Here is a 27,098-nt window from a genome sequence, read left to right as displayed (position 1 = left end):
TTTATTATTATTCTCACTGCAGTTCATGAGAAAGCCTAATTACCTGCAGTGATTTCACAATTCTATACAGTTTTCATCTAGGCCTTTCCACCTGCTGGGAATGGACTGGTTGCATCAGGAATGGACAAATCACAAATGAATGCCATTTTGCGTTTTGGTTACATGGGATGACTCAGAGAGATGAGTGTTTTCAAGAAGAATTTGCAGACTAAAGATCGGCTATAAGGAGTAGAAAACGAAGGTAAGACCTGCAGCCTAATCCTAGCTGTAAATGTTGGTAGGCTTGCTTTTAGTTTGTAAAGAAAAAAATGGAGTTTAGGTTAATTTTGTTTGATTGTTTGCAATACTCTTCCAAGGGACTATGATAAGATAATTTTCTCTCTTGTCTGCCTTCGTATACATACTCTATAGGGAATAATAATTATAGAAAAAATTGCTTTTCCTCTTTATTAAATCCAATTTAATAAAAACTTGCTGTCTAGTAAAAATACTAAAAGTGAGTTTTAGTGGCCTGATTTGTTTTTACATAAATAGTGTCAATCCAATAGAACTGAAAGAGAGATCAAAATATTCTTAACATCCATTCTGAATGTAACATTCTCCAGTAAATCAGAGAATCAGGCTCCATAAAAACCACTAAGCAAACTAGGTCACAGATAACAAGGTAGCAATTAAAATGACTATATCAATTATTTGGTTATATTATTTCCTAATATTTCACTCTGTAGGATATTTTATATAAGACCCCCTTTTAATACTCCGTTTTAAAGAGAAAACTATTTTTTAACATAAAAAAAAACTATTTATAGAATCATTTAAAATATGATGAATGGAAAAAGAGCATCATTAAGAAAGAGGTGGGGGAAATTACCAGCAAACTCTCATTTAGAAATCTCTTCAACTAAATTATAGTTGATGTGGTAAATAACAAATTTAATATGTTATCTTACGAATATCATTTGGAACATTCTAGTTTCCCTTATCTCTGTTCTAGGAAATATGCTTCCTCCAAGAGATGATTTCCTGCTGCATTTTGCATCAGTGCTTTTTCCATTGTATCTTCCTTTCTTAAGCCTAGATTAACCTATTAATTTAAAAAGCCGTATCTTTCATAGTATGCTTGGAAACCAAACCTGAGTAACCAGACACTTTCACAAGTGATTTTATCGAGGGTGTTCTGTTTATTTAACTGCCCCTATTTGCTCCTTATAATTAAATTCTTATGCCCCCCAAAAGACAACACCGTGTACTTTGTATTGTCCTACCATACATTAAAATGGGTTGTTTATAACTTTTCCACCATTACCAAACCTCTTTGTGACCTTTTGTGACCTTTTGAACTTTTGGACATCTGTTTGGCTGTAGGATGGCAGTCGATAGGAGAGAGGGTTTCAAAAGCATGAAAGAGCTGAGTAAGATTTCACTGGTTGAGCATTTGTCCTCCTTGCACTAGGCTTCACTGGTGTACTTTTTCTAAAAGGAAAGTAGTAGGAAAAGTTTATTCTGTCAGATTCCATGCTGCATGCTGGAGCAGACAGATTTGGCCCTCACTCTTCAGGAGTTCCCTGTCTTTTGGGAAAGGAAGGACATACCCAGATTACTAGGATCTGAGGTAAGTGAGGTGATGGTGGTATGCACAGTGTGCAGCCAGCAGAAAGCAGAAGCTCCTCACCTGGCCAGGAGCTGAACATGGTGGTGGTGGTGGGGGGGAGTCAGGGACAGCTTTCTGGGTGAAACCATGCCTAGGTCTGAAAGGCTGAGTTGCAGTTAGCCAGGTTAAAGGAAGGGAGGAGTTATGTGGGGGAAGAAAGGCCATCCTCACTGGCGAGGGGAGGTCAAGATAAAAGGTAAAGAAGGAGAACGCTAAGCAATTAGAAGTACTTTCTTCTTCTACTACTTAATAAAGTTCTTTTATTTGAGAAAGAATCCAGTGAATAGTGAATAGTTAAATATCACTTTAGTTCCTCTTGCCTTTCTTTGTTTTTCTCTTTCCCATTGAAAAAGAAAAGATGGGATAATGTATCATTGAAATTTCTTCAGATTATTATTACACACACACACACACACACACACATATCATATATGTAAATGGAATATTATTAGGTCATAAAAAGAGGAAATCCTATCATTTGCGATCTATAACATGGATGGACCTTAAAGGTATTACGATAAGTGAAAGAAGTCAGACAGAGAGAGACAAATACCTTATGATCTCACTCATATGTTGAATCTAAAAAAGAAAGATAAAAAACCACCGAACTCATAGAAAAAGAGATCAGATTTGTGGTGGTTGTTGGGGGGGGAGGGGGGGAAATTGAAAGAAGGTGGTCAGAAGGTACAAACTCCGCTTATAAGATATAAATAAGCACGAGGCATGTAACGTACAACATGGTGACTATAGCCATCACTGCTGTAAGATATACAGCAATTCTGTTAACAGAGTAAATCCTAAGAGTTCTCACCACAAGGACATTTTTTTTTTCTTTTTATTGTATTTATATGACATGATGGATGTTAGCTGAACCTATTGTGACAATTATTTCATAATACATGGAAATCAAATCTTAGACTTATACAGTGATATAGATCAATTATTTCTCAATAAAACTGGAAAAAAGTTTAAATATATAAAAAACTTCTTCAGGGGTCTGATGCTCTGTGATTTATATATTTAATTAAGATAAGGGAACAGACCCTTACAATGTTTGCTATTAATAAATAGATATTATCTTCGGGAAAAGAATAAAACTGCGTTTCTTTTTAGACACAGTTTATAAATCAGAATATTGGACGAGTACAGGTCTTTTCCTTCGTGGAATCTGATTAAAATCAGTTTACCGCACAGAGATTTGTTTTCACAGCAATTTCCCACGAAGGTGTTTTTCCGCATATCAAGCAAATATTGTGGCCCTATCATATTCAGAATTTGCGATTCTTTTTAAAAATGAGAGTAGAAGATTCAAACTATGTCATTACCAACAAATGATAAATTTCTATTGAAAAAACTTCACACATTTGGGGTGCTGTTATTATGCTACTTTTAAGCTGTGGGAGAAATTAAAGAATTTTTACCCATTTTTGTCCAAGGTGTAGAATTGTAATTTTTGTACCATAGGTAGGACTATGATTGACAATAACCAACTGAGGGGCGCCTGGGTGGCACAGTGGTTAAGCGTCTGCCTTCGGCTCAGGGCGTGATCCCGGCATTCTGGGATCGAGCCCCACATCAGGCTCCTCCGCTATGAGCCTGCTTCTTCCTCTCCCACTCCCCCTGCTTGTGTTCCCTCTCTCGCTGGCTGTCTCTATCTCTGTCGAATAAGTAAATAAAATCTTTTAAAAAAAACAAAAACAAAAACAAACAATAACCAACTGAGAGGAATGCCTAAGGGTCTAGGGCTAGTGTGTTGTTAGTTCTATGTGTCTCACATGCCTTAGGACTCTTTCTTTTCTTTTTTTTTTTTTAATGATTTTTTATTATATTATGTTAGTCACCATACAGTACATCCCCGGTTTCCGATGTAAGGCTTGATGATTCATTAGTTGTGTATAACGCCCAGTGCACCATGCAATACGTGCCCTCTTACTACCCATCACCGGCCTATCCCATTCCCCCATCCCCCTCCCCTCTGAGGCCCTCAGTTTGTTTCTCATAGTCCATAGTCTCTCATGTTTCATTCCCCCTTCTGATTACCCCCCTTTCTTTATCCCTTTCTTCCCCTACCGATCATCCTAGTTCTTATGTTCCATAGATGAGAGAAATCATATGATAGTTGTCTTTCTGCTTGACTTATTTCATCTTATGCATTATCTCCAGTGCTGTCCATGTTGTAGCAAATGTTGAGAACTTCGTTCTTTCTGATAGCTGAGTAATATTCCATTGTATATATGGACCACAACTTCTTAATCCAGTCATCTGTTGAAGGGCATCTCGGCTCCTTCCACGATTTATGTGTGGACAATGCTGCTATGAACATTGGGGGTGCATATGGCCCTTCTCTTTACTACGTCTGTATCTTTGGGGTAAACACCCAGTAGTGCAAAGGCTGGATCATAGGGTAGCTCAATTTTTAGCTTTTTAAAGGGACCTCCACACTGTTTTCCACAGTGGCTGTACCAACTTGCATTCCCAACAACAATGTAGGAGGGATCCCCTTTCTCCACATCCTCTCCAACAATTGTTGTTTCTTGCCTTGTCTATTTTTGCGATTCTAACTGGCGTAAGGTGGTATCTCAGTGTGGTTTTGATTTGAATTTCCTTGATGGCTAATGATTTTGAACATTTTTTCATGTGTCTGTTAGCCATTTGTATGTCTTCATTGGAAAAGTGTCTGTTCATATCTTCTGCCCATTTTTTGATTTGTTTATTTGTTTCTCGTGTATTGAGTTTGAGAAGTTCTTTGTAGATCTTGGATACCACTCCTTTATCTGTAGTGTCATTTGCAAATATCTTCTCCCATTCCGTGGGCTGCCTCTTAGTTTTTCTGACTGTTTCCTTGGCTGTGCAGAAACTTTTAATCTTGATGAAGTCCCATAAATTCATTTTATCTTTTGTTTCTCTTGCCTTTGGGGATGTATCATGAAAAAGGTTGCTCTGGCCGATGTCGTAGAGGTTGCTGCCTATGTTCTCCTCTAGAATTTTGATGGATTCCTGTCTCACATCGAGGTCTTTCATCCATTTGGAGTTTATTTTTGTGTATGGTGTGAGATAGTGGTCAACTTTCATTCTTTTGCATGTAGCTGCTTAGTACTCTTTCTGCTCCACTGTTGTGACAGACGATGTTCTGCACAACCGTGACCATGTTAGGCAGAAAGAATATGGAAAGGGAAAGGACAGAGGTGTGTGCTAGCCCAGTCAGCCCCACCCAGTAACTTCTGCTTACCTTTTATTGGCAGAACTTCATCATAGGCAGAACCCACCTATAACAGAGGCTGGTAAATAGAGCTTTTGAGTGATCACCGTTGTAACCCCCAACTAAACTGGTTTTGTTAGTAAGGAATAAAGTATAAATGTATATTGAGTAGGTTACTAGTCATGTCAGCTACAAGTCTCAAAATAAATAAAAAAAAAACAAATCTGGCTCAGAGTTTCAAAATAAAACAATTAAAAGTCTAAGCCGACAAAAAGAATAGAATATCTAAGAGGAAAGTTAGGCAATTGCCTAACTATACTATGTAGTGACGATCTCTTCTTATTTGTTGGCTGAATTCATTTGAGTACCATGAAGTAGAGAAACAAAACCTGGAGAAGCAGTTAGGAGAAAGGGATTGTATTCTCAAATCTGGTACTCTATTACCTGCAGTAAATTTATCTGTTGGAGTTCCAGGCTAGATTAGTAATTACAGACTTTTCCTTCAACACCCTGAAACACTTGGTTCAAAGGATGGCACCTGTGAAGAGTTAAGAGCAGCACCACTTGGACAGAAGAATACGTGGTGGTGGTAGATCAGAAATCCCACTTGATTCTCCTCCCAAAAGCCTCTCTGGGAAGAGACCATTCCCTAGCCCCTTCCTGGCTTTAGGATTCCATACGTCAGTTGTAAGCAGGGACCAAACCCTAGTTGCCCTAAGAAGCCATATAACACCAATCGGAATATATCATACATTTAGGCTCTGTTGTAACTATACATAAAATATACTTTTAAAAACACTGTCTTTTTTGTTTGTTTGTTTGTTTTCAACAGATGAATTGCATTTCCCTGTTTCATCTCTTTATTTCTATCAGTCTCTGTTTTGTAAAACTTCCTACTACATTCTTTTCAAAATGTGGAAATGGTATGAAGCTCCTGGGAAATTCTCAGAAGTTTGCAATTTGGATTTTTGCATTTCCCCCCAATTTGTTTGGCCTCCTATATGGATTCTTAGACTTTTTTTTTTTCTTTCCCATCTGCCCAATACTTAATTCACATTTACAACATCACACATAGCCCATGGGGGGAGTAGTAATGTTTTTGCTTTAAAGGTCACCATAACAGGAGGTCAGTGAAAAACCAAACATGACTTTAAAAACATGAGAACAGAAAGATACCCACAAGACTGGGCATGTGGATTGAGTGCTAGATGGGTGGTCAACCCAACTCAGACAAGCCAGCAATAGTCCAACCACATAACAGACCAGGAAACTCCAAAGTTGCTAACTAAGAAGCTTGTTTTATGTTATTTAATTTTTTTTCCCAAGAATTCTATTTCCAGTCACTACTATCAAGGGGTAGAAAATGTGCTGATTTCTTGCGTTGCTTCATATTGGCCTTTTATATAAGGTGATTTTATGAAGATATAAAATGCATTTACATTTTGGAGTTTTATGAACAGAAAGTAATACTTAACATTTCCCTAGTATTCTATTTGAAGTCATCATAAATATTCCTTAATTTTTGTGTAATATATGTTTAGAAATTTAAAGTAAACTTTTAAGGAACTAGTGGTTACTATAGTTTCATTAGTTTAATCCTTAATATTCTGATTAGAATCTTAGACTTATAAAATCTTATCGTTTTAAATTTGCCTGTTAAATCAGGGGTTAATGGAGTGTTTCCTTTTGAGGAGGGAATCACAAGTTTTAGAGTTGATCATACTTAAAACTTTCCAAAATTAATTTGGAAATCGGAATTTACAAAGTGAACTGCTAAACTTTTTGCATCCATTCACATAAGAAAATGTTGTGACAGTTTGGCTTTTAATCATTAAATAAGGACCCAACATGCTTGTTTAGTTATTAGAACCCATTATTTAGACTGTTTGGCATTCACATCAAATTGATTTATTTTGGTCATTCACCCTTAAGATGGAGTTAGAGACAATACTTTTTTCACACGCAAAAAGTTAGAGAGTATGGAATAAAAAGAATGTCCATTACTTTTTCTTTTTAAATTATAATAGAATATCTCTGGCTTAGATCTTTTTTTCCTCATTTCCAGACACATATATAGTAACTCCTTGACATATGTGATGGAATTATTATCGGAGAAACATGAGCAATCCAAAAGTGCGTTTATCAAAAATAATTTTCCCATAAGAAATCATGGCGAAGGACTTTATGATACAATTTTCAAAGCTGTGTAGCTGCCTATTAATTTTCTGTATGTGGGCAGTCCGACCCAAAACACTAGGGACTGCATTCCTTCACATCTGGGTATGCCCAGAAGAGAAGATTTGTTTCTACCCCTCCTGCCCTTACCTTCTTGTGCCCTGCAGAGCGCTGACCAATAAACATAGCCCTAGGGGAAGATTTCCATGACGCGGGTTTTTTGTTTTTTTGTTTTTCCTCTTACCAAACTTCCCAGGAAGCAAGACAACTAGGACGTAGTTTTTCTGCTGTGATTCAAGGCTAAATCAAAAGTGATTGAATTTCCAAAAGCAGATTTTGCAGTGTGGATATTTCAAGCACAGTGCAAATTCCATCAGCCAGGTATATTACTATAAAACTACAAAACGGGAAGTCTCGAGTTAGCAGCAGCCTTACAGTGCACTGGCAGGTTTACTACTTGCAGTGAGGGCGGCATGTAGTTTAGACTGAAATTAGGGCTGGGTAGCAGGATAAACTATATAACTACAGAAACCAAGAAGCATGGTATACTTGATTTTCTAGCGGTTGTCTCAGCTTGCCCCGAAGTGGCCCCAATGCCTTCCCTCCCAAACAGGCTCATCTCTCAGGATTCCCTATCTCACCTGAGCTTCTATGATAACCTCTTAGCTGCTTCTCCTGTGTCCTTTACACGTGGGCCAGAATGACTTTTTAAAAAACCTAGCCTGATCCAGCTACTCACCTGGCAAAATTTCTGAATTGACTTCCCATCATCTTCAGGGTAAAATCTAAACATGGCGTAAGAGGCTGTTGACCCTCAGGGCCTGTCTCCTAGTCCACCTCCATCTCTCTCTACACCTTCATGCACATTCCAGCCTCCTGCTACTTCAAAAGCCTGAAGTTTTTTAAAAACACCACGAGGATCATGTTTTCAGGCTCTAGCATCTGTGGTTCCTGCCACTTGGAATTCCCTTCCCCATTATGGGACTTTGGCCTAACTCTTCCTCATCCTTCAAAACTTACTTAAGTTTGAGGTCTTCTAGGATGCCTCCTGGGAGTCATCCCTGGAGCACCCTCTCATTTCTCTAGCCTCTTCCAACATAACCCCTACCCCAGGTATTTGTCATTGTCTGTGAATTCACTGGAGCTCCCTGAAGGTAATATGTGTTCTTTGTATATTAATATTTACAGTGTGTATTTTAGTGCTTACTCTCAGTAGAAGCTCACTAAGATTTTGTTAAATGAGTGAATGGTCAGAAATTACACAGTTGGACTTCAGTCTCTCAGTTAAGAATGGGTTGTTGAGTCGTTTGTTTCTTGGGAGATGTAAAGCCAAGAGCACAACCTATATCCAGATGGACTATATTTCTTGTGGTGTATGTGAACTGTAAAAACTAAGGAGCTTGTATATAAGCCAACTTAAAATTGATCTCTGAGATAAGCAGATCCTAAGAAGATTCAATTTAATAATAGCGGTAGTGGTGGAGATGGGGAACCATTAATTGCAATGATGGCTGTTAAAAATGAAGGTGTGGTTGTGGTGCTATGGAAAAATTAATTGAAATATTTCCCATTCAGTTATAGTCAGGAATAATGAAAGTTATGGAGAAAGTGCCAAGTCTTTAGTCTTTGTTCTTTAAAAAAAAATAATCAAGTGAGAAAAGAAAGATACCAAGTAACTAGGTGGGGTGGTGTTTGGTTAATAATTGTTCCTGACATTTATACATTTGTATAAATTGTGTGAATTTCCAATAAGTAGAAAGCAGTCATTGTTATTGTTTATCTGATCTTTTTATTACAGGTTCTTTAAAAATGAGTATGCCTTNNNNAAGATAGAGGAGCATGGGAACCACATGAAAAAACAAATGGAATCTAAAGTATGAACAAAGTTCAAATGAACATCATGCCAGGCTGCAGGGATTTCTTGTCTGATTTCTCAGTAGCATTAGTTAATTGTTTCTTCCAATACCCAAGTCCTTGTAGGACTTGAACCCTCTGAACCTCTCAGGACTCCTCAGTTTCTACCTCATAAATGCTGGGCCTGATTCTCAGAGGCGAATCAGCCAACTCTCCAATCTGCTTCATCTGTATTTTCTTCAGAATCAATTATTACAGCCTTTTTAGCAACTTACCATTTGAGTCCCAATAAATGGCCCCTCATCATGGTCAGTAAATATTATCTTACAACTGAAACAAATTCACCTTGGTTTAGTATTTCATTTGCTCATTGGCTACAGTTTCTTTTCTTTCTTTCTTTCTTTCTTTCTTTCTTTCTTTCTTTCTTTCTTTCTTTCTTTCTTCTTTCTTTTTTTTTTTTTAAAGATTTTATTTATTTATTTGACGGAGAGAGGCAGCGAGAGAGGGAACACAGGCAGGGGAGAGGGAGAAGCAGGCTTCCCGCTGAGCAGGGAGCCCGATTCAGGGCTCAATCCCAGAAAGCTGGGATCATGACCTGAGCCGAGGGCAGACGCTTAACAACTGAGCCACCCAGGCACCCTACATGGGCTACAATTTCTAGTCACTACACCAGGTGCTTAATAGTTTAGAGGTAGAGATGAGCTTCTGAGTAAATATTTTTTGGTCAATACCATATGTGTCATTATAGAAGTATGGCTAAGAAATGAAAGTGATATGAATAAGGAAGGATGTGATTAGTTCAGAAAAAAGAGGTGGACATGAAGAACCTCACAGAAGAGAATGTTTTAGCAAGGTTTCAAAGAATGAGCTGAAGTTATGCAGGCAAATGAGATGGCGAAGGGATTCTAGGGAGAAAGGACAGCATGGTCAAAGGCTTAGAGATGTGAAACAACGTGATATAGTTTGGGGCACTGGCGTGTAAGGTTGACAAAAGAGAAGTATTTAAAAAGGAGAATGAAGAAGTAGTTAGGAGGCAGATCATAAAGAGTGTCCCATATTAAGTTACTTCAATTTAACGTTGCAATTTACTAGAAACTAGTAGAGCATTTTGGTGTGTGCCATGATCATGTTATATTTATTTTAGAAATCAACGTAATGGGCATGAGGGCATGATCTAGAGGCAGGAAGCGCGGTTAGGTGGTGCTCTAACAGTCCAGATGTGATCTGACCAAGGCCTTTACTAGCCCCGTGGCTGGTGGGGCTGGTGTTTTTTTGTCTTTGTGTTTGTTTGCCTTTCTTCTTGGCTGTGAACTGCTCAGTAACAAGGACGTGGTCTTCTTCAGCTCTGTTTCTCCAGTACCTGCTATCATACCTGACATGCAGTAAATTAGTATGGCAGAAAATTTTTTTTTCTCCAAAAGTGTTGTCTTAATTATTCCGTTGGACTAGGAGAGTATCTTATTGTATGACTGAAATTCTTTATGAAGATAAGATTTTTTGTGTTGGAATTGCTGCAGTGATTTCATTGTGAGTTTCAATCATGACATTAAGAGAATATTTTATATATGTTTGACAATTTACCCTAACATCGGTCTTTAGAATAACAATGACCCAATATTTCTCTCTGAGTTAAACATGCACTTGAGGTTTCTTTCCCTCTGTAGTGGCAATAAGTTGATACAGATTAATACGTATTTTTCATTCCATTCCTGTTGGGTAAGATAGCACGCACAACAACTTTGTTTGAACAATCACAACATACATGTTAAGTTCAAACCTTCCTAGGATTAGCTCTTCTTCCAACCTCTGGTTGAAATTTTAGGTGAGTTCCATAGCTTTTGCATTCACTTTTGTATGATAAAAGAAGTAGTCTAGTTACGTACACTCACAATAACAATCCCATTTCAGGAAAGCAAACCTCTAATTTCATGTAAAGTTGAAAGCTTCCCCATCTTGGGCGTGCTGCAGATGAGGAAATGTCCTGGCATCCCCCTAACTACCAGCACTGAAGTTTTGCCTTTCCTTGGTGGGGTGTGAGGGGAGTGGAGAGGCATGGGGCAGGTATGCTAGCATTCTGCGTTGGCTTGTTGTTGGGCGGGGGGCACTCAGAGGTTTGAGTGCCTGAGGTTCTCCCGCAAGCATCATGCAATCACCTCTCCTCTGCTTGAATGCTTTAACTGCTTCTCAACTTTGGCATCAGTTAGGATCCCACAGCTTCTCTGTGAGAAGGGGGTCTCATCCCTAGAAAAAATCCTTTCAAAAGAACCCTTTAGCCAGCTCCCACCTAAAGGGCCCATGTTTGGTCCACAGAAACATGAAACTCTGCCCTGTTGTAACGAATACAGCTGGCTTTGAGTACAGCTGTATCTCCTTGCTCTGCCACCAAGCAGACAGCTCCAAGTAGTCTTTTGTCTGACATTTCTCAAGAGTGGACCAAATACTCGTCTTCTCTGCCCTCTGAACTTTAAGGAATAAACATCTACCTCTCCGAGAAGTGCTCTCAAATCCTCCCTCATAGGTGAGGGAGATGGAAAATTGCTACAGCCTCCAACAACTTTCTCCAGAGAAATCTTTTGTCCCTTCTAGTTTCCTCATTTTCAGCTCTTTGAAACCCTTGACGTAGATGTAAGTCACCAAGGGGTTGTAGGCCACCCCCTGTCGAGTCTTGTATAGGAGGTCTAGCTTGGAATGTGGAAGAATCGCCACCTATTGTTTTGGTCTTCATTTGGGGTGGCCTCCCCAAAGCTTAGATAGAGGGGATCCCTCCCTAACACCCTGTTACACAGGCAAGTATGAGATGTATGTAAACCATAGCCATTAACCAGAATAAAACTGATTTACTTACAGGGATTTAAATGCTTCAACTTGGCATACAGAAAGCAAACAATGTTGCATATCATTTTAAAGACATAAAATCACACAGAAATCAATCAATTAATTCAACAAAAATTGCCTACCATTTCCTAAATGCTGGTATTATCCTAGGTGCTGGATGTGCAAAAACTAAACATGTGGTTTTTTTACTTGTGTAATTAACCATCTAGTGAGAGAATTATATGCTGAAATATGTCCAAAAGTAATCATAATACAATTTAGCATCACGATAGAAGGATCTACAAAGACCTAAGGGAGCACAGAAAATGGAGTATCTGAATTTAAGGAAGGCGTCACAAGGAACATTTTTTTTTTTTTAATTTATTTATTCGACAGAGATAGAGACAGCCAGCGAGAGAGGGAACACAAGCAGGGGGAGTGGGAGAGGAAGAAGCAGGCTCATAGCGGAGGAGCCTGATGTGGGGCTCGATCCCATAACGCCGGGATCACGCCCTGAGCCGAAGGCAGGCACTTAACCGCTGTGCCACCCAGGCGCCCCACAAGGAACATTTGAACTGGATCCTGAATGAAGATAGGGTTTCCCTAGGGAGAAGGGAGGAAAGGGCACTCCAGATAGATGACGGTTTGTAAGACAGGGAGAATTCAGATGGTGTGGTGTGCGAATGGTAAAGAAGAGGTGCAGCTGGGACAGAGGCTAGTGTGACTGTGACATTTGAATTTGGGGATTGGAAAGACTGTTTTATGCCAGAGTTTCAACTCCTTCCTACAGATAATGGGAAGTATAATTATTGTTTTGCCTTTTAAGTGTTTATTTAAAAATATTACACACATGTAGGTGCCTTGGTGGCCCAGTCGACTGAGTGACCAACTCTTGGTTTCGGCTTAGGTCATGATTTCATGGGTTGTGGGATTGAGCCCTGCATTGGGCTCTGCGCTCAGTGGGGAGTCTGCTTGAGATTCTCTTCCTCTGTCCCTCCCCCCGTTTGTTCTCTCACTCTCTCTAAAATTAAAAAAGTCTTTAAAAATTATTATACACATAGTATATGTCAATATATATAAAGGTGATCATATACATACTGTTTTTTTCCTTTTCGTTTTTCAACTTGGTCCTCCTATTCCTCTCTCCTCTCCATCTCCCCCACTCCCCTGTCCACATCTTTTCCTCCCCAACTCATGTTAACACTTATTTTGTAACCCTTGTTTTCTCCATGGTTATATAACCATATTCAAGTATACAGTATGTGATACATGTATCCAGTTTCTACACATAGCTTTTTTGGTCATTGTTTGCTTTACAAAAGGATACTTTGCATATTTTTCTATATCTTGCTTTTTTTTTTTTTTAAAGATTTTATTTATTTACTTGAGAGAGAGAGAGCATGAGCTGGGGGAGAGGCAAATGGAGAGGGAGAGGCAGACTCCCCGCTGAGCAGGGAGCCCAATGTGGGACTCAATCCCAGGACTTTGAGATCATGACCTGAGCCGAAGGCAGACACTTAACTGACTGAGCCACACAGACGCCCCTATATCTTGCTTTTCTTATTCAACTATTCTTAAAGGAAATGTCTCCAAGCCCATAGGATTAGCTCATTGCAGGTTTCATTTTCATTTTGCAGGTTCTTAATTAGGGACTGACATGATCAGAATTTTATGTCAGAGATATGATGTTAGAGTGGACAATGAATTAAAAAGAGGGTAGAAACTGGAGGAGGGCAGTAAATTGAGACATTAAGCAGGTAACAAATGATGGGGACTAAGCCAATAGAGTCACAGTTTTGGCAAGGACATATCTTCAGTACATACAAGTCTCAAAAAATGAATCACCATATAACACATCTCAATAAAATGCCAGTGGCCACCGTTATCTAATTCTAAAATTTTTTGACAGTAGATCCTCCAAGTATGCTGCTTAGAGAAACATAGGTCCAAAATATTTACCACCAGCTTAGTTGGAGTTTTTAGAAAGGAGCATTATTCCTCCATATGCATCCATATTTTTCTATTCCCTCCCTTATTCTGCACCTGTTTTCTGCAAAACATTCCTGATCTCAATCTTGTTTTGAAACTCAAATGGCTAAATTCATTGTTGCTTTGGGTTTAGAATTCATGATTACATTGTCTTTAAATAACAATATTTTCAGTCTTCCAGTAACACTAGAAACTTTCCTTAGGTTTCTCAGTATTGGATGTGATTACACTACTTTTTACCCATATTGCAATTAATTCAATCATATAATACATTACTAATGCCAACTAGTGGCCTTAGCATAGGCATTTGCACAAGTTCTATATATATAATGTCTTATCAACATCAGAACTGGGTAAATATTTCATTGGAATATCCAGTGTATGATTACCAGTCCTGTTAAACAATTGTGGTTATTCTGCAAATATATACCCCATTTATCATAACCATGTTAAAGATAAGATGAACTACTCCAACCTTCTGAACCAAGTGTAGTTAGAATGTAGGATTCTAATAATTTGTTTTAAAAATTAAAAAATCTAAATATTTCAGAAAAATACATAGAATAGTGGAATACCCATTTTCATAACTGACAATTGTTAAAATTTTGTCATCTCTGTTCTCCATTAATTACCACTGTCAGTCTCACTCTACTCTACCTGCCTCCACAGGAACTGTCTTTTATGAATTTGGTGTGCATCTTTCTAGTTCCTTTTTATCTCATATATGCATATGTACCATAAATAATTATAGCTTTTCTCTTTTGAAGTGTTTAACCTTAGTTACATTACTACATTTATCATTTTTTACCTTCCTTTTTCACTCAGTATTATTTTCTTAAGCAGTACTTATGTACAGTTAAATCTATTTTGGTAGTACAAGTGGTACCACAGTGCTTATGCATGTTCATGTCTCTATGGACATATATTTAAAAGTTGTCCTTTACCAATTATGGCCTGAATGTTTTTGTTCCCTTCCCTTCCAAACCGTATGTTGAAGCCCTAACCCCAAATGTGGTGGTGTTGGGAGGTGGGGCCTTTGGAGGTAGTTAGGGTTAGATTAAGTCATGAGGGTGGGGTCCCCATTATGGGATTAGTGCCCTTTTAGGAAGAGGAAGAGATAAAGGAGGTCTTGCTCTTCCCTGGAGAACAAAGAGGTCATGTGAGCACACAGCAAGATGCTGGCTGTTTGTAAGCCAGAATAGGGCCCTTAACAAGAACTGAATCCTGGTATCTCATCCCCCCCCTCCCAGCTTTATTGAGATATAATTGACACATTACATTGTATAAGTTTAAGGTGTATGTTGCATTGATTTGATATGCTTACATATTGGAAAATGATTATCATAGTGGCATGAGTTAACACTTTCATTGCCTGACATAAAAATGGTATCTAATTTATTATTGTTTAAATTTGCATTTTCTGATTATTGATGAATGAATGAATGACTGAATGAATGCATTTAATAATTGTGGATTTAACATTCTTAATAGAAACATCGATCTGAATTGATGTTATAAGATGAAACGAAAATTGAAATTTACTAGAGAATGCATCCACCAAGTTGGCATACCATCATTTATCCTAATAACATTTAGATTTCTTAGTTTGCTAGGTGGTAAGTATTATTAAATCAAACTCGTACAGTCAGGATTTAATACAGCAATAATATTTTAGAGCTCAACTTAGGAAAGAGAACCTGTATTTAAGGCAGAGAGCTATTTGGTTTTGAAATAGCAAAATCATAATCAGTTTTAAAGGCAACTGAGGAAAATAAAAGCATAAAAAGAGATTAATTTCATTTCTTCTTTTGAGCAATTTGTTTGAGTTTATATAAGTTCTTAATCAGCCATACCTTCCAAATTTGAATAACTCTTTGTGTGGTTGTAAAAGAGAATTAAAATGAGAATGAAAAATACTGGTCTCAAGTGGTAACTGAGCCCATCTGCATGAGGTCTTTGCTTTCCTGCTTACCACACAACCGATGGAAACAAGGACTGGAAAAAAATGACCATTTTAGCATAGTCTTACATTCTATGCAGAATGCCTTGGATGTAAAGAAATAAGGTATGATTTGAAATGGCATTTAAACTGCCCTTTAAATAATAATTAATTTTCTTTTAAATGAAGCTTTTGTTTTAAGAGAAAAAATTCTTGCTCCCGTGGAATAAAAAGAGCCTGGGGAGAATATAGGAAGTGCAGGGTGGTCCATATAAAATAATGGATCACTATAATGCAAAATGGGACCCATTTTTCATGGAAACTGTACAGAATTTGTTGATTTCCAGAATAGAGTATTTCTCCCATAATAGAAAAACTAAACATTTGTAGGAGGAGACTGGTGATTTTTTATTGATTTTGACTTTTAGAGAGGCACCACAAATGAGAAAGAAGTGAAAGAAGGAAGGGGGAGGAAAGATGGTAGGGGAGGAGGAATAAATTCTGGGATTTGGGGCACTGGAATGACTTAGGTTCAAATTCTGGTTCTACCATTAATTTTTTGAGTAAGTCACTTAGACACCCCAGGTTTTGTTTCCTTCATATAAAAAGTAGAGATACCAATATGTATCTTATAGAGTTCCTATGAAATGAAATAAGGGACTTTATGTCTGCCTCACATAGTAGCTCACTCCTTTCTAAATTTCTCATCTTTAGGAGCTTAAAAATATCTTTTTCCACACCTACAGACTTAAAATGAAATATTTTTCTTTTTCACTCTCTCTCTTTTTTTTAAATGAAATATTTTTCACTGAATAAATTATTTTGTACAAATTCTGGTGCCATATCTAACTGGCTTAAAACACTAACTTACAATCAAGTCATTAATAAAACTTTCTTGCAAAATATATTTTATTCTATACAGTTTAAATTTGGCAGCATTTGTCCAGTGTGTTCCCAGAAAGTTAGTCTCATGAAATCTCCCTTATAAAGGTTTTCCTAATTTCATACATTTGGCATATGTTATACTTTATCCTATTCCCCTTTCGAGAAGCCCTCTAGTCAGAGAAGCTAATTTTATTTAAGCCTGTGTTTTTCTGCTTTATTTGGCCATGGAAGGTCCTGGCATAACTTTTTCTGAGACAGTGGTTTCTCCTTACCCTATATTTTCATAGTTTAAAGAGTCGTTCAGCTGATTCATTAGATATTTATTAAGCATCAACCATGTACCAGGAACTGTCCCAAGACTGGGATACAGCAATACACACAACAGATACTGTTTCTGCTGTCCTGAGGCTCATGTTCCAAAGCAGAGAAAAAGACAATAAACAAATAATATATGTTACGTAGTGATGAATGCTATGAAGGAAGGATAAGGATATAAAGTTATGGGGGTAGGACATTATTTTATATGTAATGGTCAATGAAACCTTCTCAGCTAGAGTCTGATTTGAGCACAGAAATTTAGGATGTGATGGAGAAACACAAGTAAACACTTTGATAGAGTATCTTCTAGGCAAAGGAAAATATGATTGCAGTGAGATGTGGGTAGTACTTTTAATATTTGAGGACTATTCAGGAGTTCTAGTGTTAACTGGATCATAATTTGTAGGAGAATGATAGGAGATGAAATTAGAGAATTTGTGTGGTGGGTCAGAGATGATTTGGGTCTTGTATGCTGTGGTTAAGACTTTGGGTCTCATTCTGAGTGATTTTAGAAGATAATGGATGGTTGTCAACAAAGTTTTGACATGATCTAATTTATGTTTTTTTTTTCCCTTAAGATTTTATTTATTTATTTGAGAGAGGGAGAATGAGCATGAGCTGGGGGAAGGGCAGAGGCCGAAGGAAAGGGAGAAGCGGACTCCCGGCTGAGCAGGGAGCCTGATGTGGGGCTCCATCCCAGGACCCTGGGATCATGACTTGAGCTGAAGGCAGACATTTGATTGAGCCATCCAGGTCCCCTTGACGTGATTTAATTTATGTTTTATAAATATTGTTGATTACTGTATTGAAAAGAGACTGTAGGATTGGCATGGTTAGAAACATAGAGACTTGGGCGCCTGGATGGCTCAGTTTGTTAGGCTTCTGATTCTTGATTTTGGTTCAGGTCATGATCTCAGTGTTGTGAGATTGAGCCCTGCGTTGGGCTCTGCCCTCTGCACAGAGTCTGCTTGGGATTCTGTCTGTTTCCCTCTAACCCGCTCCCCACTCTCTCTCTCTCTCTTTCTCTCTCAGTCTCTCTCAAATAAATAAATAAAATCTTAAAAAAAAAGAAACACAGATACTCATTTAGAAGCCCATTGCAGTAGTATAGGTGACAGATGATAGTGATTTCAACTATGGTGTTAGAAGTATTAAGAAGTAGTTGGCTAAGAATATATGTTGAAGGTAGGGCTTATGGGATTTACTGATGGATTGAATGTGGAGTATGAGAGAAAAAGAGGAGCCTGTGATGACACTAAGTTTTGTGGCATAAACAACTGAAATCATGGAGGTGCCTTTTATTGAAACGAAGAACACTGGGGGAGGTATAGATTTTGGGGGTGGGCGAGGATCCAAGAGTTTGCATTTGGGCATGCAAATTTAAGATGTCTTTCAGGCATTCAAGTGAACATGTGAAACAGGCATTGGCTGTATGAGTCTGCAGTTAAAGAGAGAGAATAGTGATAGTGATAAAAATTAGAGTCATGAGCATATAGATGATATGTAAAGCCATTGAATGAGATGACCTAGTGTCAACAGAGGATGGAAGCGGAGTGTGGAAGACAGCCGTGGGACATACCAGTGATTCAAGTTTAGAAAGATAAGTATGTACCAGTGGAGGAGGAGGAGAATGAAAGGGAGATGGTGTCCTAAGAGTCAGGTGAAGAAAGAGTTTCAAAACCGTACTGACCATTGGCTTTGAAAACATGGAGATCACTGATAACGTTAACAAAGCAATTATAGTTTCAGGCATGTGTGTCAAGAAATAATGGAAAGGGAAAAAGCGGATTCGGGAAGTAGAGGCAACTTTTTAAAAAAAGATTTCATGTAACGGGAGCAGCCAAGTGAAGATACAGCTGGAAGAAGGTGTGAAGGTTTTTTTTTTTTTTTTCAAGTTGATAGATATTAATGCATAACTGTAAGTGGATGGGAAGAATTTGATAGTGTAATACATTGATGACACAGGAAAAAGAAGGGAAATTATACCTTAAACAGGTGAGAAACTCACTTTAAATAGGTGAAAAAGGATGATACAATGCAAAAATGGCTGTATTGGTATCAGATGGAATTCATATTCCCATTTAAGGTATGTATTTGATTGAGGGATGCATTCATTCATTTAACAAATATTTAATACATGTATATGTCTTAGGCAATTTTTCTAGGAATTGGGGATAGTGGTGACAATAGTTACACATTCCTGCATTTTATTTCTAGTGAGATATGAGAGAATAAAGGAAATAAATGCATAAATTATATAGTATGGTATATTGTATAAGGGACATGGTTAAGTTCTAACTTAAAATATTCTTTGAATGTATAAATAAATTAATTTATAGGCATATATTTTGTATGACCATATTGTAATCTAATTTTTTGAAATGATCACATTAATTCAATAGAGAAAAAAAATTATAGCAAGTATATGGCAGCCAGGGAAGTGTCCAGTCAACATTCAATCCATAGATGACTTATACTTACAAATGGCCTCCTTTGTCCTATATTTCCCTATATCAGAGGACACTGCTCTGTCTTTTGAGCTCAGAGTTGAAATAAAGGAAGAATCTGTGAAAAGTAGGAATAGTTTAAGAGACCCATGGACAGACTTTCAAAATAGCAATGCGAAGTTTCAACCTGACTAGCTGTTTGAGGTTTTGTTTTTTCTTCACTTTTTAATAAATAAAAGATTTGTTTGCGTTAAAAATGAAAATAGCTTATGTGTACACTTGTGAGGCCAGAACACCCAGGAAAATTTAGTAAAACTGAGATTCCTGAATATTGGAACAGAAATACCTGTAAGTCAGGAGCCGAAAATCTAGGATTTTGTACCCAGCTCTGCTATTGTCTATGTATGTGACTTTTTACAAATTCTGTATATTTACAGATTCTCTTAAATTCATTGAGCTTTAATTTTTCTATTTACAGAATGTAGGTAAAAGTACCTGCCTTATCTAACTGAAAAGACTACTAAATTCTCTTAACCACCAAAGTCAGTTTGTTATACACATTTCAAAATATATGAAGAAATTGAGTCTTAGGTCGAACACCTTGTCTAGGAGCACATAGCACATACGTTAAGACACATGTTGAACCCAGGCTTCTCTGAGTCTCTAAGCTGTTTTCATGTTTTGCAGTACCAACAAGCATGAGCCCTCAACTAAGGTCAAGAGGACATGACAAGGCTTGGTAAATACCTTTCGTTGTCATGTCTGCTTTCACATTCATTGTTGGTTGGTGTCAGAAGAGGGGTAAAAAACATCTCTTCAAACAATCTAACCATGTGGCCAGTATTTCATTCTCCTCTGGAAACTGCCTTGCCTTGAATTGCTTCTTTCACCTGCTTTGTAGGGCACATATGACAGGGGACTAACATCCAGTGGTTGATTATCAATTTCCCGTAAGCAAAATGGAAGAGCTGAGTAATAAGTATTTTCTATACTCTTTCTATTATGCAAACATCTCTGAGTTAGGCAGGGTATAAGTTAGGGCATTGTGGTGCACTTAAAGTTTGCAATATGCATTTACAAATTAGCTTGCTGCCAAAGTCGCTTGTATTCGTAACACATCTAATGCTCTTCTGCTCAGCAGCAGTGTTACAGATGAATTTGAAAGACAGAAGTAGTATTTTTATGCAAATATGCCATAAAATGTCTTTGCTAAATAAGCAGTTCCTTCTCTAGCAAGGTTTATTTGCAGTGATACAATTTAGAAGCGTCCCCGATGACAACCTTTTGAGCCATATTAGTTAAATGCTAGAACATCTACAGTGTTAAATCCACAGCAATATATTATAATGGGAAAAATGCCTGAGCAGCAGGGAGCCTTTAATACAGAACTCCATAGGCCACTTAAATAGTGTAATCTGGCTTTCAAGTGGAGCATTCTAAAGAATCTCTATGAACCTTGCTTTGGGGTTTCAGAGAATCGGAATGATATTGAGGACAAAGCTCTGTTCTGGATCTACCTGTCACTGAAACGCTCATGCTGCTCTTCTACAAAGCCAGGTGGGATCATTTTTCTAGGAAACATCAATTACTTCTGCTTTTGCTCAGAAATGGCACAGTTATTTTTAGATATATTTTCCACTGGTCTACAAAGTATTACAATTGCCGTAACATATTGGGTAGTATCATAACGGTGTAAGGATTCCTGAGCAAAATATGCCTCCCCATGATATTGCCTAACCTATCTTTGAAAAATAGCAGGATTACATATTTTATAACTCCCTGTACAACTAGCAAGGTGTCAATGTGGATGGAAAATGAATGAGTTAGAATTTTACAGATTTCCAATATACTTAAATTCACAGGTATTTTTTTCTCTGAGGGTCAGCTTTTGAAATTTATGGTTTGAAATAGTGTTATTTGAATAAAATGAAGCAGGTTCTTCTAGGGGCTAATCAAATCCCGGATAGTAAATGAGCTACCTTTGGAGGTTGCATTAACACAGCAGTAGCTTAATAAATTATACTCTGCTGATTCGACTTCCACTGGTACTTAATTTACAACTGGAGATGATCCTGGTGTATGGAGAATCTAGCTAATCATGAACTAGTTACTTGTTCTGATGAAGTGCATATATCCAGCCAAGATGTTTGAAATATAGTTTCGTAAAAAATGTAAACAAATGGAGTCTTCTGAGGGTAAACTTCTTCACTGAAGAATTAATACCTAAATCATGACTTTTTTCTCTTTCTTGGAATCTCTTCACTTTATCTTCCATGATAACATCTATGATATATGGAAAATGAATTGTTGTGTCACTATAGTCTCTTAAGGAAAAATTTCCCCAATTGCTCCCTCAGCTGTCTTCAACCTACTGGGTACAGTTTCAAACCAGATATAAAAAGGAAGTAAAGCACTTTGGTCTTTTATTTAAATAGAGACTATATTATAAATTAAAGTCTTTGAAAGTTCATCTATCCATCTATACGTTCAGTCATCAGTCTGTTAATCAGTTTGTTTAATCAGTAAAGAATTCTCACTTTAATATTTTTGTAGTTTCTGAGTCTTCGAAAAAGTTCAAACCAAAAGAGATATAAATCATAAAAACTATTAAATCTCATCTAAGCAGAGATATTTGCTAATGATTACTTGCCTCAGTCAGCTAGACTCGGTCAGCTCTCTCTGCTGGGTGTCTAGCTAAGGCGGACATTAAATTACTGTTCTATCCTAAAGATTGTTGATGGCCGGCTCATGTAGGTAATTGGCATTCATATTGTGGCTGAATATACTCTATCTAACCTTTGGATAAACAGAAAATTTTAGTTTCCAATCCTGTCAGTGTTTTAGCTGTTAAATACACACATATCCTCTCTTTCTGAAAGCTGTAGAATTTATGTTCGGAATTGAACACCGCAAACAAAGATGGAGTTTTCATGTCAAACTAAAAATATCACTTATACATTTGGCAGGGAGATGGTGACATTTAAGTCACTTTCTATTAGTCTTTTTAGTGGGACCTTCTAACCTTTATCCCTAACTCAATCTGGCCTCCTTGGTGTCTCTATTTTTAATGGAAAAGCCACTATAATAAATGCAAAATTAATTCTAATTCTCCAAATTAAGTTGTGAAATGTATTTAATTAAGTGTATGGATGCAATTCACTAAATCAATTCACTTATTTACTTCAGTTCACTGAGTGGGGGATATTAAAGTCTTTTTAGTTTTATTTAAGTGCATCAGGATGCATGAGTCAAAGGTCTGAATCCAAGATTCTAAAGATGGTGCCACGAGAAGGCAAATGTTGATACCAATTGCTCTTTAATTTCAGGAGACAGTTTTCTTTTCAGCTGATGTGAGACAGCTCATGTTCACTAATGGGTCTGGCTTAGCCCCTTGGAGAGATGTTTATTATCATTGTCTGGACTTAGGAAATGATTCGAGACACTTGATTTCATTGCTCCATCCAGTTCTCATGCTGCCGAGTAACATCTGATCATTTGATGTGGTCATCTCGGGCAAAGGACAGACATAGTGAGAAAAAAGATTTTATCTCATCTACCCATGAGATATATGAACTTCAACTTCAAGAATACATTTTATTCTTCATGCTATCATTCTGAATTGTATTCCTTCACTCTGAAGGAACCTTATAAAAGCTTTTAAGTTTAGGTGATCTGAGGGGGAAATATTCCTCAATTTGCAAATTGGTTGAACAGATACTGAATGAGAATCATGGAAGTGTTTTGGATGTGTTATATGTTTTTTATTAAGGGAAATTATACAGAGATGTAGATGTTACAAGCCAGCTGGTGTAGTGTGGAATAGTGGCATTCAGTGTTCGGCATGGATCTTTATGTGTCAGTTTATGGCAAAAGTCCAGAGTATCCACCAAAGATGTTTAACAATTCACTGCTTCTGGAGGCCAAATCATTTTCCAGAGGACTAATACCTCAAACATCTTAAATTGGTGACTCAGGCTATTTAGAGATGCAGATCTTATTTCTTTTAGCTGTTGATTTTCAAAGACATGTTCTTTCTGGCTCTGGATAATTCTTCAATAACAAGGGAAACTGACATGTATGGAAGGCTTATGGAAGACTTACACATAATCTTTAAAAAAAGTTGGGCCATTTAGAAACATGATCATTTGCATTTCTTCTTTTTTGAAAGTTTAACCCTAATTTATTGTTCATCAGAGAGAAGGGCTTTGGGATTTATAATTTTTTTCTTTTCCTTGAAAGCTGAAACACACTCCTGTTTTTAGCATATAGCTTCTAAGGTAATGAGGAACACACCAGTACATTAAAGCAAATGTGTGTCAAATCCCCAGGGAAAACAGATGTCATGCGTGCAGTATTTCCTCCAGACATCTGAAATCCAGCATCATTGTTCTTTCAATCTGCTTTCTAAGTAAATGAAACAATGGGGAGTATACATAAATCCTTCTATATTAGAATTTAAGAAATATTTCAACTGGAGAAGTTCAAAGTTTGCATTCGATAAATCAGGATATAAAGAGCTTAAAATTAGGGAACCCAGAATTGGAAATCTGTATGTCCTCACTGGTTTATTCCACAACTGTATGTTTTCTACTGATTTTCATAATCTGTGATGAAGTATAAGACTGAAACTCATCTCTAAGTAAAGTTCATCATTTTTTGAACATTTTAAACGATATGCTTGAATATCATTCAAAGATGATAAACTAAATGTGGTTTTTCTAATCTTAAGTAAGAGTTATTGTTATAAATTAAGAAGACTTGGCAGTCAGCAATAAATTTGGACCTTGTAAAATACAGACTTAAGAAAATCATTCATACTGTATTAACAAAAATGTGTTCATGTCTGTGGTGTGCATGTGTACGTGTGTGTGTGTTCAGTGATTTCTGTGTGTGTTGGATAGAAAAAATACATAAGGTAGTTTCACACCTTCTCTAGCCTCGTTTAACTTCAGATATTGAAAACCTTTAACTTGTAGGCTCATTTCTGTCCAGTTTTGAGCTAAAGGGAACTAGCACTGGAAAAGAAGTGTAAGTTACATCTTTGCCCATGGGGGAACTTGGCACTAGCTTTATTGTTCTGAGTCAGTCTGATACTTGGACTGGCTTGGGCCTGAGCAGTCCACTGCCTACCAAGCTGTAGGCATATCTCCTGATCTAACTGTGCCTTCTCATGACTGTGCTTACTTTTCCAGTGCCATTCAGCTCCGTTTGATGGAACAGCGGTCTGCCACAAGCCCCAAACCCCTTGGCCAAATGCTTACCTGTTGGATAGCTCTTGCCGTTTCTCTACCAGTCTCTCCTGCAAAGCATGAGTTATGGCATGCTTCCCAGCTGTGTAGACTTCTGTACAAAAACTCCAGTCAGGATTACTTCTGGATTGCGGTGCTCTCTTAGGCATAACGTTTTGGTTTCTTGATGGCTGGACCTACAGCTAAATTAATTTTCTTAGGTTTGGCTCAACACAATGCCAGTTTACTTCATTTTTCATGTTAGCCCACCATTGAGATTTCAGCATGCCTTTGGCAAGGCTACACAGGTGTGACAAAAGCTACGTTCGATAGGAAAGTTTGCAAACATTTTGCTTCCAAAGCAAGATTATTGCTTGAGTTATTTGGATCATTCTTTCTCTATGAAGCCGTCATTCTGTATGTAGAGTTTAGCTGAGATGTACTACTCCGAATGCCATTTGACAGTGAACGTTTGATCTTCACTATTTGGGCACTGACAAGATCAGATAACGGGCGAGGAGCAGGTGTTTTTCCAGCAGCAGGAAAGAAAGCATTAAGTATTTCATGATACCACATCTCTAATTAAAACAGCAGAGATTTTAACAAGTTTTTACTATTTTTCTCTCTCAGGGTAAGTCAGGTGTTATCTAACCTAAAATACCTAGGCCTGCATGTCTTCTACATGTTCATGTCTCTTATCTGGCCAAAGACCAATTAGATAACTAAGTATTTTTTCATTAGTAACTTGCTGACATTGTAGCAGAATCACTTATATTGTAAGGTGCTAGTAATGCTTAGTACTTATAAATGGTTCATTTTTGTTTTGGGTATATATGAAAGAAGTAATCATCTGAAGGCTATAAAATTATTTAAAAAAACAATAAAATTAAAATTCTCTCCTTTTAGTGTAAGTTGCTAGTAATCAGCACATTTAAATGGAGACATCTCTTTCACTGTAGACATTTATGTCATTTTATATGTAAAAGTGAAAAACCCAGCAAAAGTGAAAAAGCATATCCAATGATGTTGTTAGTGAAAGTTTCTGAAATCCATTTATATGGGTCTTTACAAAAAAACACTGGAAAATTCTAGTTTGAGGGATAATACTTGTATTTGAAACTGATCACTTTTTTTTGTGATCCAAGCTATGAAATGATCCTTCTAATTTAGGGTCATGTATTTGACACCTCTGGTGAAGTCTGTTGGTCAATGCTCAATTAACTTGAGCCCTCCAATTTGCTATCCAATGAGCATTGAAAATAAATAATTTAATAATTTATTTTTCCTGCAGATGTTTTAGTTATTTGTCAGTAATCCTGGAGAGTGGGAGTATGTGCTCTTTCAAAGCAATGTGCTCTTCTTAAGTGTGGGCAAATTTGGTTCAGGTAAAATAAGAGCCTAAAAGATCAATTCCCTATAATTCAAATGTTGACGTTTGCTTGAAAAGTCCCAAGACCTATAAGTTTTATGCTTCTTTTTATAAGAATTCAATATAGGAATTTTATCATAACTTTGTATATGTTCTCCCTGTCACTGACTAATTTTGGGGATCTGTCTTACTGCAGAGAGATGCAATTTATGCATTCTTCTCATATGCTGATGGTTTTGAATTCTTACTTACCATTTATGAATTTCATCTTTCTTCAGCTTACCTGTAAATTCTGTTCCTCTCTATGTAGTTATGTTGCCAGTGTAGGGTAGAGAATGTAATGTGTGAGTTGGCATTATCATCACAAGGATTCTCTATACTTATGGTGTGAGTGCTTTTTGTATTCTAGGAGAATCAGATCAGACAAGGTGAATTTATTCGATCGAAGCAGTGGACTTCCATTCGCTTAAGTGTCCACCCCCACCCTGTTCCCCATCCCCAGACACCAGAAGTTGAATGGGCTAAGCCAAGTGGAGAGGAAGGTGGCAAGGGTACCCTCCCTTTATCCAGTTACTTCATTCTTTTGTGTGCCCTCCAGTTCTACTCAGTTTTCTATAGTTTTTTATAAGTGATATTCTGTTTTATTTTACTTTTTTCATTGTCCATATTGCTCATCATAGTTCTTCCCTGAAGGATACCCTAGACATACAGAATGGAGCACAATGGAACCTCCCTTAATTTTCTCTGAGGTCACTGTTGTTTGTCCACTTAACTGAGGAAATCTTTCTAAGAGGCTTTTGTGTGGAGAGGGGGCCGGCACAGGAGTGGGGAGAGCTAAAACAGAATCAAACTCCCTATTTTCTTTTTTCTCTGTTGTTGTTCCACCTTGATGATCTTTCCTGCCTGGGTTTTATCGGCAGAGCAGCTGACACTCATCCCTACAGATACGTTTCTGTTTGAGATTGGATGTAGAGGAGGATGGAAGGGTATGAAATGAGAGAAGGTGAGTGAAAGGAGGAATTTTTCATATGTGGATTGTTAGAATGCTGTCATGCTAGCTTTTTTTTTTTAACTTCGATTTACTGAATTTTCCAGTCAGAAAGTGTATCAAGAAAAAAAAAAAAGAAAGTGTATCAAGAAAAGCAGTTTAACAATTATACCTACAGAACTCTCTCTTTCCCTTTCTTTCTTTCTTTCTTTCTTTCTTTCTTTCTTTCTTTCTTTCTTTCT

At 37.4% G+C, this 27,098-nt stretch overlaps 1 long non-coding RNA gene across 4 annotated transcripts in view; it reads left to right on the top strand.

Annotated features, from left to right (window-relative positions):
* Positions 1-27,098, top strand: part of LOC103672151 — a 112,354-nt gene that overhangs the window by 67,632 nt on the left and 17,624 nt on the right. For 3 of the 4 annotated variants that reach the window (XR_571077.2, XR_571076.2, XR_571075.2), the window contains one exon: positions 71-241. This is a non-coding gene — a long non-coding RNA (uncharacterized LOC103672151). Of the gene's footprint in view, positions 1-70; positions 242-19,958; positions 20,011-27,098 lie in introns of all 4 variants that reach the window. The other variant, XR_571078.2, reaches the window with a different exon arrangement.

The sequence above is a fragment of the Ursus maritimus genome, unplaced genomic scaffold (assembly GCF_017311325.1).
Source record: "Ursus maritimus isolate PB19 unplaced genomic scaffold, ASM1731132v1 scaffold_5, whole genome shotgun sequence".
In the NCBI taxonomy this organism is placed as follows: Eukaryota; Metazoa; Chordata; class Mammalia; order Carnivora; family Ursidae; genus Ursus; species Ursus maritimus.
Note: the sequence above shows the minus strand (reverse complement) of the source record. Positions and strands in the feature narration are given on the sequence as shown.